The sequence below is a fragment of the Tachyglossus aculeatus genome, chromosome 14 (assembly GCF_015852505.1).
Source record: "Tachyglossus aculeatus isolate mTacAcu1 chromosome 14, mTacAcu1.pri, whole genome shotgun sequence".
Classification (NCBI taxonomy): domain Eukaryota; kingdom Metazoa; phylum Chordata; class Mammalia; order Monotremata; family Tachyglossidae; genus Tachyglossus; species Tachyglossus aculeatus.
In genome coordinates this window covers 32580665-32594338 of record NC_052079.1, presented here as the reverse complement: position 1 = coordinate 32594338, position 13674 = coordinate 32580665, and the positions used below count along the sequence as shown (strand labels likewise).

Genomic DNA, 13674 nt, shown 5'->3' with positions numbered 1-13674 from the left:
GGAATAATGGCACATAAGAAAGTGCCATACTAAGTTGATTAATTCTGTAAATGAAGTATCTTAGAGCTATGGAATCTCAACTCCAGTTTGTCCAGCTGGGTTTCTCCTAGTGAAGGGCTGAAGCAATATTTCATTTAGTGAAAACTTCCTGGTGAATATTCTGTCACTTAAGAGGCTCTATTAATCATTTCTCCAGTGAAATACATTCCCACAGGAGAGCTCAGACTGATCCTAGGGTTTAATTTTTTATAAAGTGATTTCTTAGTACTTTGGTTTGGTCAGTGTTATCACTGGCTGAACATGAAAGTAAAAAGCCAATTGGGAAATTTCACAACTAAATCCTTTGTTGGTATCAAGGGGTTATGTAAAGTTCATTCAAACATACTGCCTGAGTTAAAGTTGATGCTGTATTTAGCAAATTTCTATTTTATAGTACCCTAGATTTTAAATCCTTAAGATAAACGGATTTCTTGTAAGACGAAATAACATCTATGAAACTGGTAGTGTAAAGTTCTTAAAGGAAATTATTTCACAGAATCAACTCAAATAAAGTCTATACTCTCAATATAAACACATCTTATACCATTAGTAACCTTATAACTAGGGCATGGAGGCAACGAGTGAGCCAGTGGCTGGGGGTACAATAGACTGTACTCTCTATTTGTAGTCACTGCCAGATACAGGCACAACTGTCATGATAAATCAGCGCTCCTGATTCTAAGCGTCAGGCCAGTTCCACTCTGTCAATTGCAGGACTATCCTTAATTAGACAACAATCATAAATAAAATCCAGTTTTAAACCACATTTTCATACAGGAACAGTTTCCCCCGGTTATGTCTTTCCAAACCTTTGCATTTTTCAATCAATCATATTTATTGAGTGCTTACTGTGTGCAGAGCATTGTACTAAGTAGGATTTGAGAGACTACAATATATTTCCCTGCCACAGATCCTCTGTGGTTCCCCAGGCCTACAGATCTTCCTGGAAACTCTTGGCTTTGGAAAATCCATCTTCCCAATCCTACTCCTGGTGCACTTCCCACCAGTTACCCAGATGGAGTCTGAACAATGCGAATGGACACCCGCTGCCCATGCCCCAGCGATGAGCCCTCATGGTGTACCCTTTCCTCCTTTATGTGCACGGTCTTGCCTCTCACATTGACCCTATTTTTCAAATGATTTACTTGGGCCAGAGCACCTTTCCAGCTGCAAGTCAGAGAAGGAGGGAGATAAGTAGGGAGACAGAGAGATAGGGGAAAGGGAGTTCCTTTACATTTTCTCCTTCTCTTCTGCTCCTCTACCAATCTATCTTTACCCTCTTCCCTAGATACAATCTCTCTTTAATCCTGTTTTCCTTTCTCCATTTTGTTTTCTTTCCTTTTGCCCTTCCCTATTCCTCTCCTTCCCTCCATTTTTCTCCTCCTCTCCTTTTCCTCCATTTCTGCTACCTCTTTCTTTCTTCCCTCTCTCCCCTTCTCCTTTTCTCCCATTCTCTTTCCGAGCATTTTATTCTTTCTCTTCCTTGTTACCCTATTCCCTCCTTCCTTTCTAGTAGACTGCAAGCTCCTAGTGGGCAGGGAACATATCTAGCAACTCTGTTAAATTACACTCTCCCAAGCACATAGTTCAGTGCTCTGCATACAGTAAATGTAGAATGAACACGACTGATTGATTCTCTTCTTAGTACTTTGAAGCAGCACGGCTTAGTGAAAAGAGCACGGGCTTGGGAGTCAGAGGACGTGGGTTCTAATCCCTGCTCTGCCACTTGCCTGCTGTGTGACCTTGGGCAAGCCACTTAATTTCTCCATGTGCCAGTTACATCATCTGTAAAATGGGGATGAAGACTGTGAGCACCACATGGGACAACCTGATTACCTGTATCTACCCCAGTGCTTAGAACAGTGCTTGGCACATGGTAAGCACTTAACAAATACCACAGTTATTAATTATTATTATTAATAATAATTTATTATTATTTTTATTTTATTATTTTTTATTATTTTTCCTCCTGCCTCTGGGTAACTTTATCTGAGGGAACGAAGCTTGGGAGACTTCAGGTTTAGAACTTTCTGACAGTATTAGGCAGGCAGGCAAGGAGTATGGGAGGGGATAGCTCTGATATCTGGACAATTTCTAGTAGACCTGAACATCCCTTCAACACTCAACATCTAGGGCTCACAGCCCTGCAAATCTCCTCATTCTGGGGGCACACAGGCCAAATAGATGCCACAATCAAACAATGGTATTTATTGAGTGCTTACCACGTGCTGAGCACTGTACCTAGCACTTGGCACAGTAATAATAATAATAAAAGTATTTGCTAAGCACTTATTATGTGCCACGCACTGTTCTTCATGCTGAGCACTGTTTTAAGTACAATACAACAGAATTTGCAGACATGTTCCCTGCCTATAACAAGCTTTCAGTCTAGAGGGAAGCAGATGTTAATTTGGATAAATTAATGTCCAATAACCTTTTTGCATTATGTTTCAAGGTTTCAAAGACAGTAATTTTTTTATTCTACTGATAAAAATCATTCAGCTGATACTGATAAAAATCAGCAGTCAGTCAGCCAATGGAATATACTGAGCACTTCCTTTGTGCAGACCACTATACTAAGTGCTTAGGAGAGTACATTATAACAAGAAACAGACACAATCCTTGCCCACAACGAGCAGTTGGTAATGAGCCTGTTGTTGGCTAGGGATTTTCTCTATTTGTTGCCCAATTCTAATTTCCAAGAGTTTAGTACAATGCTCTGCACACAGTAAGCACTCAATAAATACAACTGAATGAATGAACCCTGCTAGGGGGCTTCTTCCCCTCCTGGCCCGGCTTCCCCCTTTTCCCAATCTTCCCTTAGGATTGGCCAAGCCCTAGGTGGAGTCACATACAAGTGATTAGCACTTGGGAAGACCAACTCTCTCTTTGGGAGGGAGTACCCAGGGGACAGCCAGCCTTCTAGAAAGGTTTAAGTTTCTCTCTCTATCTCTGGGTGTGGGCTAGCCATCATAGCTGTCAGAGAGACAACTGCAAAACCAAAAGCTTGATCACCCATTACAGAGGCCTCTCTCATAGCTAAGCCACATGAACAGTGCTAAGGCTTGGGGAAAGAGGATGTAACATGTTTTAAGATGAAATAACCCCACACTTCCACACTGCAGTATCCTTTTTTACCCCAGGTATAATTTCAGTGGAGAGAAAATGAACTTAGCGAATGTAAAACCTCTTTTCATTTCCTCATGGATCTGTGCATTCTCTTCAGCAGTTAGGACAGTGCTTGGCACATAGTAAGCACTTAACAAATACCGCTATTATTATTTTACCTCCAAAGAAATACCATACTACTATAACCCAGCCTACACACTTAACTCCATTAATTCCCTTGTACCTCAGTCTTTACCTTCATGCTGAGCCCTTGCCCGCATAGTCCGTCTGGTCTGGAACTCCCTCCCCCCGTCATATATGACAGACCACTACTCCCTCCACCTTCAAAGCTTTATTCAAATCACATCTCTTCCAAGAAGGCTTCCCAGACTAAGTCCTCATTTCCCCTGCTGCCTCTTCCTTGTGTTTTGCCTATGAAACTGGATTTGTACTGTTGATATTCATCCCATTCTAAGCCACAGAGCACTTAATGTACAGCTGAAATTTATTTCATTTTAATATCTGTATCACCCTCTAGACTGTAAGTTCTTGGTGGGCAGGGAACATGTATACCAACTCCATTGTACTGTACTCCCCAAAGCACTTAGTACAGTACTCTGCACATTATAAGCACTCTATGAATACCTCTGATTGATGGATTGATTGATTGTAATAATAATAATAATTATGATATATATTAAGCACTTACTAAGTCCCAGACACCATGCCCTACAGAACACTGGTGTTGAAAAATTGAAACTGATGGTGAAAATTTAGGAATTTTTTAAGTGCCACTCATCATAACTCAAATTATTATGTCAAACCTGTATTATATTCCAGTGTTTCACTATTTGATAACTCTTTTGATAGTCTTAATGCAATTGGCAAAGTTACTCAGGTTTAACATGATAGGTTGTGATTAAAAATTGTAATTGAAGTGCATTCCTTACATCTGAACAATTATTTAGAAAACTATATTAATAATGTGTTAGTAAACACTCTGGTCTCATGGATATCTTAAGGACTTCTATAACTTTTATAACAGGATTTTTCATGACACACCACATATTTTAAAATATATATTTCTTAAACCTAAAAGTTTAATGTCTCAGATATCTAAGTTAATCTTGTATGTTAAAATATTGTTTTGACTTCCTGTGAGCCTGAAAGGTGATACTACTGTGAGACAATGGACAATGTGGAAAGGGATTCTTTTATCACTGCCTAATGACACATATGGGGAAAGTTTTGGCAAAACCCTTCATCCATTTTTTAAGTTAAGTTGAGATTGTTACCTTGAGTTTAAAGAATAAATTCAATTTATCAAATAAGGATTACTGTAATTGAATATACTATACTTTTATTAGAAATGATTGAAAAATTCTTCTCACTACTCTCAGACAACCATTTTTGTTCTAGGGAAATTCACTACATGCTATATGATTTTTCCTCCTTGGGATTCACCTTGCTGTTGGATTAATTTATAGAGGTGAAAACATTTTAATACTTCATTGAAACTCGGCATATTCAACACAAAGTGCAGTTATCTGAAGGTTAAAGAAAACATCCAGGCAATGTTTGTCTAATTTGGGTTAGCATCATTTGATATCTGAGACAGTTTGTTAGAAGTTATAATAAAGAATAACAAAACAGAAAAGTAAATGTGTCGCAGTTACTCTGGTTTGCTTTTTTACAACTTTTATGCACCCAGTTTTTCATTTCTTATCCTCCTAAGTGTTGATTTCTTACCCTTTTCCCCATCAGATTTGAGTTGCCTCTGAACATTTAGCTTTACTACTGTAAATATGGGAAATTTGTATTCCTCAGTAGTCAGTTCAGGGAGGTTCTAACTAGCAGCAGTGGAGATTCGTGAGATTCTGTGGTGGTTTGCAGTCAGTTGTCTCAATCAATCAATTATACTTATTGCACACAAATGTATGCACAGTACTGTACAAAATACTTCGAAGAGTACAGTACAACAGAGTTGGTAGACAGGATTCCTGCCTACGATAAGCTTACGGTCTCCCTTCCTTCTCCTGATACAGTCTCCACTTCTTCAGTCCACAACTATTGACTCAAGAATCTCCAGTGGTGGTTCACCCATCTATGCACCAAACAGAATCTCCTTACTATTTGCTTTGCACCCCAATCTGCTTGCTCCCAACAACCTTACTTCACTTATCTATTGAGGTTCAATGTGCCTCAATCTTGTCTATCCCACCACTGACCACTTTCCCAAGTTCTCCCTCTGGCCTAGAACTCTCTCCACCTCCATAAACACCAGACCACCACTCTCCTCACTTTCAAAGACTTATTAAGGTTACCTTTCCTTTGAGAGTCCCTCCCCAAATAAGCCCACATTTGCCCAACTCCCTATCCCTACTGCCTAGCCTATGCACATAATAATAATAATAATAATAATGTTTTTTGTTAAGCACTTACTATGTGCCAAGCACTGTTCTAAGTGCTGGGGGAGATACAAGGTAATCAGGTTGTCCCACGTGGGGCTCACAGTCTTAATCCCCATTTTATAAATGAAGTAAATAAGGCATTGAGAAGTTAAGTGACTTGCTCAAAGTCACACAGCTGACAAGTAGCAGAGCTGGGATTAGAACCCACAACCTCTGAATCCCAAGCCCGTGCTTTTTCCACTAAGCCATGCCACTTGTCTAAGATTAGACAATCTTAGACAAGATTGAACCTCTGTACCCATTGCTTCCCCTCATATCTCTGAGGGGAAAGAGGGAGGGGGGTGGGCTCTCTCTTTCTGAGGAAGGGGAGATGGGTGGGAGGGTGGGGAGGGGTCCATCACTGCAGCAGCCACGGAGGGCAGAGGGGGAGGGTCTTCAGCCAGCACAGGACTTGAGACAAGTGTCATCTCCCCATGGCCTGCCCCTCCACCGACTGCACCCCACATAGGGGGTCTGCTGGTCCAGGACCACCCCTCCACGCACAAGTTGGGTCTCTTTGTTGCTGAATATCGTCCCATATCCCTCCTACCATTCCTTTCCAAACTCCTAGAACGAGTTGTCTACACGCGCTGCCTAGAATTCGTCAACAACAACTCTCTCCTCGACCCCCTCCAGTCTGGCTTCCGTCCCCTTCATTCCACGGAAACTGCGCTCTCAAAGGTCACCAATGACCTCCTGCTTGCCAAATCCAACGGCTCATACTCTGTCCTAATCCTCCTCGACCTCTCAGCTGCCTTTGACACTGTGGACCACCCCCTTCTCCTCAACACGTTATCTGACCTTGGCTTCACTGACTCCGTCCTCTCCTGGTTCTCCTCTTATCTCTCCGGTCGTTCTTTCTCAGTCTCTTTTGCAGGCTCCTCCTCCCCCTCCCATCCTCTTACTGTGGGGGTTCCCCAAGGTTCAGTGCTTGGTCCCCTTCTGTTCTCAATCTACACTCACTCCCTTGGTGACCTCATTCGCTCCCACGGCTTCAACTATCATCTCTACGCTGATGACACCCAGATCTACATCTCTGCCCCTGCTCTCTCCCCCTCCCTCCAGGCTCGCATCTCCTCCTGCCTTCAGGACATCTCCATCTGGATGTCCGCCCGCCACCTAAAGCTCAACATGTCGAAGACTGAGCTCCTTGTCTTCCCTCCCAAACCTTGTCCTCTCCCTAACTTTCCCATCTCTGTTGACGGCACTACCATCCTTCCCGTCTCACAAGCCCGCAACCTCGGTGTCATCCTCGACTCCGCTCTCTCATTCACCCCTCACATCCAAGCCGTCACCAAAACCTGCCGGTCTCAGCTCCGCAACATTGCCAAGATCCGCCCTTTCCTCTCCATCCAAACTGCTACCCTGCTCATTCAAGCTCTCATCCTATCCCGTCTGGACTACTGCACTAGCCTTCTCTCTGATCTCCCATCCTCGTGTCTCTCTCCACTTCAATCCATACTTCATGCTGCTGCCCGGATTATCTTTGTCCAGAAACGCTCTGGACATATTACTCCCCTCCTCAAAAACCTCCAATGGCTACCGATCAATCTGCGCATCAAGCAGAAACTCCTCACCCTGGGCTTCTCCCCTCGTCCCCCTCTCCATCCCCCCGTCTTACCTCCTTCCCTTCCCCACAGCACCTGTATATATGTATATATGGTTGTACATATTTATTACTCTATTTATTTATTTATTTATTTACTTTACTTGTACATTTCTATCCTACTTATTTTATTTTGTTGGTATGTTTGGTTCTGTTCTCTGTCTCCCCCTTTTAGACTGTGAGCCCACTGTTGGGTAGGGACTGTCTCTATGTGATGCCAATTTGTACTTCCCAAGCGCTTAGTACAGTGCTCTGCACATAGTAAGCGCTCAATAAATACGATTGATTGATTGATTGATTGATTAGAGAAGCTCACTTAGAGATCTCACTTAGATCTGTACCCTTGTAGCACTTGATATTTATCCCACCCTTGAGCCCCATAGCATTTACATACATATCCCTAATTTATTTATACTGATGCCCTTTGCTCCCTCTAGGCTGTGAGCTCATTATGGGCAAAGAACATGTCTTTCAACTCTACTGTACTGTTCCTTCCCAAGCACCTAGCAAAGGGCTTGGCACACAGTAAGTGTTCAATAAATACCATTGATTAATTGATAATATTTACTGAGCCCCCACTGAGTGCAATGCACTGTACAGGAAAGTCAGTGATCTATAGTTCATAGACTTGTTTTATGGTATTTGTTAAGCACTTACTACGTGCCAGACACTTTTCTAAGTGCTGGGGTAGATACAAAGTAATCAAATTGGACATAGTTCATGTCCCATGTGTGGCTCACAGTCTTAATCCCTATTTTACAGATGAGGTAACTGTGGCAAAGAGAGGTTAAGTGATTTGCCCAAGGTCACACAGCAGACAAATGGTGGAGTCAGGATTAGAACCCAGGTCCTTCTGATTCCCAGACCCGTGCTCTATCCACCGGACTACGCTTCTTCTCTGCTTCACTGTTTCTAGTCTCACCATTCTCCAGTCCATACTTCACTCTGTTGCCCTAATGTTTGTTTTAAAATATCATTTTTCACAGCAGTCCCCACTCCTCACAAACCTCGATTGGCTCCTTATTCCTTTCTCTGCCCTCAGCCCCCTTATATATCCTTGCTCCTTTCCCACTTTGCCCCAACTCACACTTTTCTCCTTTCAAGGCAGCTACTCATTATGCCTCATTCTCTTCTCTCTTGCAGTCAATCTTCAGCCTGGAACTCCTTCCCCCTTCACAAATCTGAGAGACTCCTGACTTCCCCATCCTCAAGACCCTACTAAAAATCATATCTCCTCCAGGATGCCTCTTCTAATCTCTAATATATCCACCGTATTTCCCTCATTCCTGCTAATTCAACACTTCTGCACATCCCCAGTTGCACTTTTGTATGTATCTCTAAACTCTATTACTTTCCCCTATCTGTATTTTTTTTTAGTATCCTCCCAATAGTGTATAAACTCTCTGAGGGCAGGGATCACATCTAATAACTCTGTTATGCTCTTCCTCTTGCTCAGTACAGTATTCTACAAAGAGTAAGTGTTCAATAGATACTATAGGTTGATTTCCAGGATCACTTTTGAAAACCTTTTCAAAGACGGGCAATTCTGCAGAAATCTGTCTTTCCTTCAGAAAAGTGATCATTTACAAAAATAGGTAACACATTTTCACCAGGAGTTCTACAAATTTCTCTTGGATTTCCTGGGTGGTTTTTATTTTCCTTTTAATGGTATTTGTTAAGTGCTTATTATGGGTCGATCACTGTTCCATGTACTGGGGTAGACACAAGATAATAAGGTTGAACATAGTCACTGTCCCACATGGGACTCACTGTCTAAGTAGGAGGGAGAACAGGGATTGAATCTCCATTTTACAGTTAAGGACACTGAATCACACTGAAGTTTCTTTGTAACTCTTGAATGAATGTCATCCTGTCCAGATGACATATGATCTCCTAGTTTATCAGTCTGGGGTAAACGATCCCATGGGGTTATCACAATTTGATCTGGGATCCCTGACCTCTAGCTACACAAAAAAATAGGTGCCTTGTAGTAATTTCTCAAACATAATCCTCAGGAAAGAACAAACTAAAGAATTTTCTCCTTTTCACTATGAGTGCCCCTTTACCCATAGTCATCAAGAGGCTCCATTTAACACCTTAAAAAGGGTTTCTACTCTTAATTATGTTTGAAAATTTTGTGTAGGAATCTTCTGACATCTCTTGCAAGAGTCTCTTCAAGCTCCTCTTTGGCTCACCTAATTTCCCATTTACACATTACCTGCTCATCTTTATGGAGTTCCCTGTTCTCCTTATTTGGGTGAGTTTCTATTATTTTAAAGGATGACTATTTCCTTCTGATTATCTTGTTCATTCCACTAGTTAGCCATGCAGAGTTCAGCTTGAATGCGCGGATTGCTAAAATAGTGTTTCTAACAGCCTCTTGGTTTTTATTAATTCTCTTGTATTTTTTCCTGCCCCTTTATGAATTTGCTCTAGAATTTTTTTCATGACTTTCTGTGTGATGTTATTTTTTCACCTTCCTCTATCTCCTGAGAAAACTGTTATACTTTATCGATAATTTATCAATAATTTCAACACAGTGCTCTGCACATAGTAAGCACTCAGTAAATACAATTGGTTGATTAATTGGTAAGTTCTCTGTAGACATCTGAATTGATGTTCTATGCCACGCTGATGCCACAATATTTCCCCAGGGCAGTCTATCCTTGATTTTTTAAAAATTTATTCCTCTGTTGATACTTGCAGCTTTAGATGTGATCTAAGAATCTGAATTTAGCTAACTTTAAACTCAGTGCCCTAATCAGTTTTCAAATGTCTGTCAAGCTCTCTGGACATGTATTTTTTAAAGTTACCATTTAAATGGTTCTTCATTTAAATTAAACTTTGCAAGTGTTTTCAGTGCTATTACTCCCTAGCACCCATTAAATGGTGATGAGCAATTGATATTCAACAGGAAAAACTTACAGGAATGCTAATACTAACCCATTCAAGAATGTGTACATGATATGAGTTAGGTTGAGGGAGCGTAATAATGTTAAAAGGGAAAGTTATTGGAAAAAAAGTCCTATGTTTACATCTTTCTTGCTGGTTACATCTCATTTTAGAGTTACTTATTTAGATTCCATAATTGCTCCATCTGTTTCTCAGAGGAAGTATCATTTCAGGCTTGCAAGAAATCTAATAAAAATTAGAAGACTTCTTAGAGCTCAAGAATAAACAGGAGCATATGTAACGGTTCTTTCATTTCATTGAGAAGGAGACAAAAGTCTTCAAATTGTTTCCACCTCCTTGATCCATCCAATTGAGCTAAAGCAGAAAGCTGGGGAAAGGTACGTGTGTTTTCTCCCTTTTTGGTTATGTCATTTATTTTTCACCATTTTAAAGTGCTTCCAGGTCCAAATCCTTTATATAAATGTTGGCAAGAAGGAAATTTTTAAATTTCTTGACACTGATTCCATCACTTTCATTTTTCAGTTTTGGTCTTTGCTAGGAACATATATGACTTTATTACTGTCAGCCAAAGATCATTTGGAAAGTAAAAAAAAATGAATTTAGTTATGACTCTGGATGTCATTATAAATTTATAAATATACGTTATCATGCCTATCTGTATTTTTGTAACAATAAGGGATTTTTAAACACAAATCCTACAAAGAATATGACATACTGTGAATTTTGTTCTTGTAATATTTCCAACATTTAAGCTTATTTTCCAAAGAAAGTAGTAATTTAAAATAAGACCTGCCACAAGAGCCAATATCTTATGGAGCCAATGAAAATATTTATTTTAAAAGGAAACCCTTCTCTACCAAATTGATTTCAATAATATATAGAGGCTGAATAAAAGAGCAAGACGACCACACAACTTTAGAACAATGAAGTTCTATTTGGTAATATGGTCCCTTCCACTTGAAATATTTCTTTTTATTTTCCAATATGATAGGATCTATGATTCCTAATTGATGGAGGCTAAGAAATTGAATATCAAATACAGACTATGCCAGGAGTGGCCAAATTGAAGCAAACCAGCTAAAGACATGTTTGTTCTGCAGCTCGTACCCATTAGCTTTATGGTTTCTTATTTGGGGGCTGCTGGCTGTATTGTGGCACTGATCCAGCATATCCAGTGGGAGCATCAACAACCTTCCCGCCTCATTGAGGGCCCGGGCCAGTGAGGGCTGGAATACCTGGTGCCATTTCCATCATCTGGTTTAGCTGTCCCTTACTCACTGACACCATTTTTCACCATCATCTCTTCCACCCAAGGAATGCCTACTCTCTACTCCAATTAAATATTTTTTATTTTGCTCTGCGTCTATTGGTTGTACTATATTTCTTATCTGTAGCCCTTCGGTTCATGGGGCTTAGTCACCTCTAAACTATGACTTCAATTTCTCTAGTTCTTGTTAAGGGCCACAAGAGACATTTGTTTACTAGCAGGTGTGAAAAGTACTGGAGGACTGCCACTAAATTCCATTCCAAGCACTTAGTACAGTGCTCTGCACACAGTAAGCGCTCAATAAGTATGATTGAATGAATGAATGAATGAATGATTGTTACACTGGGTGTGTGGGTGGGGGGAGGTTCTTATCTAAATCAGTATCATCTGGATAAACATCAATGCGCATTCTCTGTTGGTGATTTTGTCTCCCATCAGGAATGCTGGATGAGCCCCAGTGCTGATCAATCAATCTTATTTACTGAGTGCTTATTATGTTCAGAGAGCTGTACTAAGTGCTTGAGAGATCATTCATTAGATCAGTCAACAGGTCATTCATTCATTCATTCAATCGTATTTACTGAGCACTTACTGTGTGCAGAGCATTGTACAAAGTGCTTAGAAAGTACAATTTGGCAACAAATAGAGAGAATTCCTACCCAACAATGGGCTCACAGTCTAGAAGTGGGGAGGCAGACGACAAAACAAAACTAGTAGACAGGCACCAATAGCATCAATATAAATGAATAGAATTATAGATACATAAACAGAATAATACAGATACATAAACAGATACATAAACAGAATAATAAATATACACATAAATACACAAGTGCTGTGGGGAGGGGAGGGGGATAGAGCAGAGGAAGGGAGTTGGGATGATGGGGAGGGGAGAAGGAGCCTGGGAAGGCCTCTTGGAGAAGGTGAGCTTTCAGTAGGGCTTTGAAGAGGGAAATGTGATTGTTTGGCAGATTTGAGGAGGGAGGGCATTCCAGGCCAGAGGTAGGACATGGGTCAGGGCTCGATGGCGGAACAGGTGAGAACGAGGCACAGTGAGAAGGTTAGCACCAGAGGAGCGGAGTGTGCGGGCTGGGCTGTAAAAGGAGAGAAAGGAGGTGAGGTAGAAGGGGGCAAGGGGAAGGAGAGCTTTGAAGACAATAGTGGGGGGATTTTGTTTGATATGGACGTTGATAGGCAACCACTGGAGAATTTTGAGGAGGTGGGTCACATGCCCAGAACAGTTTTGTAGAACGATCATTCAGGCAGCAGAGTAAAATACAGATTGAAGTGGGGAGAAACAGGAGGTTGGGAGGTCAGAAAGAAGTCTGATGCAGTAATCCAGTCGGGATGGGATGAGTGATTGTACTAACATGGTAGTGGTTTGGATGGAGAGGAAAGGGCGGATCTTGGCAAAGTTGTGAAGGTGAGACCGGCAGGCTTTGGTGACGGATTGTGGGGTGAATTAGAAAGCGGAGTCAAGGATGACACCAAGGTGGAAGGCTTGTGAGATAGGAAGTTACCTCATCTGTAAAATGGGAATTAAAACTGCGAGCCCCGTGTGGGGATTATCTGGTATCTACCCCCGTTCTTATAATAGAGCCTGGCACAAAGCAGGCTCTTAGTACTAAGCGCTTAGTACAGTGCTCTGCACACAGTAAGCGCTCAATAAATACGATTGAATGATTGAATGAATAGCAAGTGCTTAACAAATACCATTAAAAAAAACACAGCTTCAATCTTTTTAAGAAACTGATGATCTATGGAGTTGCAATACAGCCCAAACTCTTCTATGATGTTCAACCTGATTCTCTTGTAGCAACCTCACAGCATAGTATAGTGCTTGGTACATAGTAAGCACTCAACAGGTACCACAATTCCTAATATTGGAACTACTACACCTCTACCACATTAGCACTGAGCAGCTCCACTCACATAAACAACATCAGGGTCAGCGACCAATGGCTTCTGACCTGTATTTTGCTCAGCTTGGAAACAAATGTGGCTTTTAAGCTTAGGGGGTGTGAAGAATTTATAATGACCACTGAAGATTTCGGGGTGGGGAAGCTTGCCAAACACCCCACAACATTCGATGTCATTAGCACCCACAGCAAGACTGACCATAACCTGCCTAAAAGCTATACAACTTGCAACTATCATGGCCTAGTAGATGGGTCTGAGAGTCAGAAAGACCTGGGTTCTAATCCCAGCTCCACCATTGTCTGCTGTGTGACCCTAGGCGAGTCACTTAACTTCTCTGTGCCTCAGTTACCTCATCTGTAAAATGGGGATTA

At 41.3% G+C, this 13674-nt stretch overlaps 1 protein-coding gene across 1 annotated transcript in view; it reads right to left on the bottom strand.

Annotated features, from left to right (window-relative positions):
- Nucleotides 1-13674, bottom strand: part of LRRIQ1 (leucine rich repeats and IQ motif containing 1) — a 174630-nt gene that overhangs the window by 117045 nt on the left and 43911 nt on the right. The window lies entirely within an intron of this gene.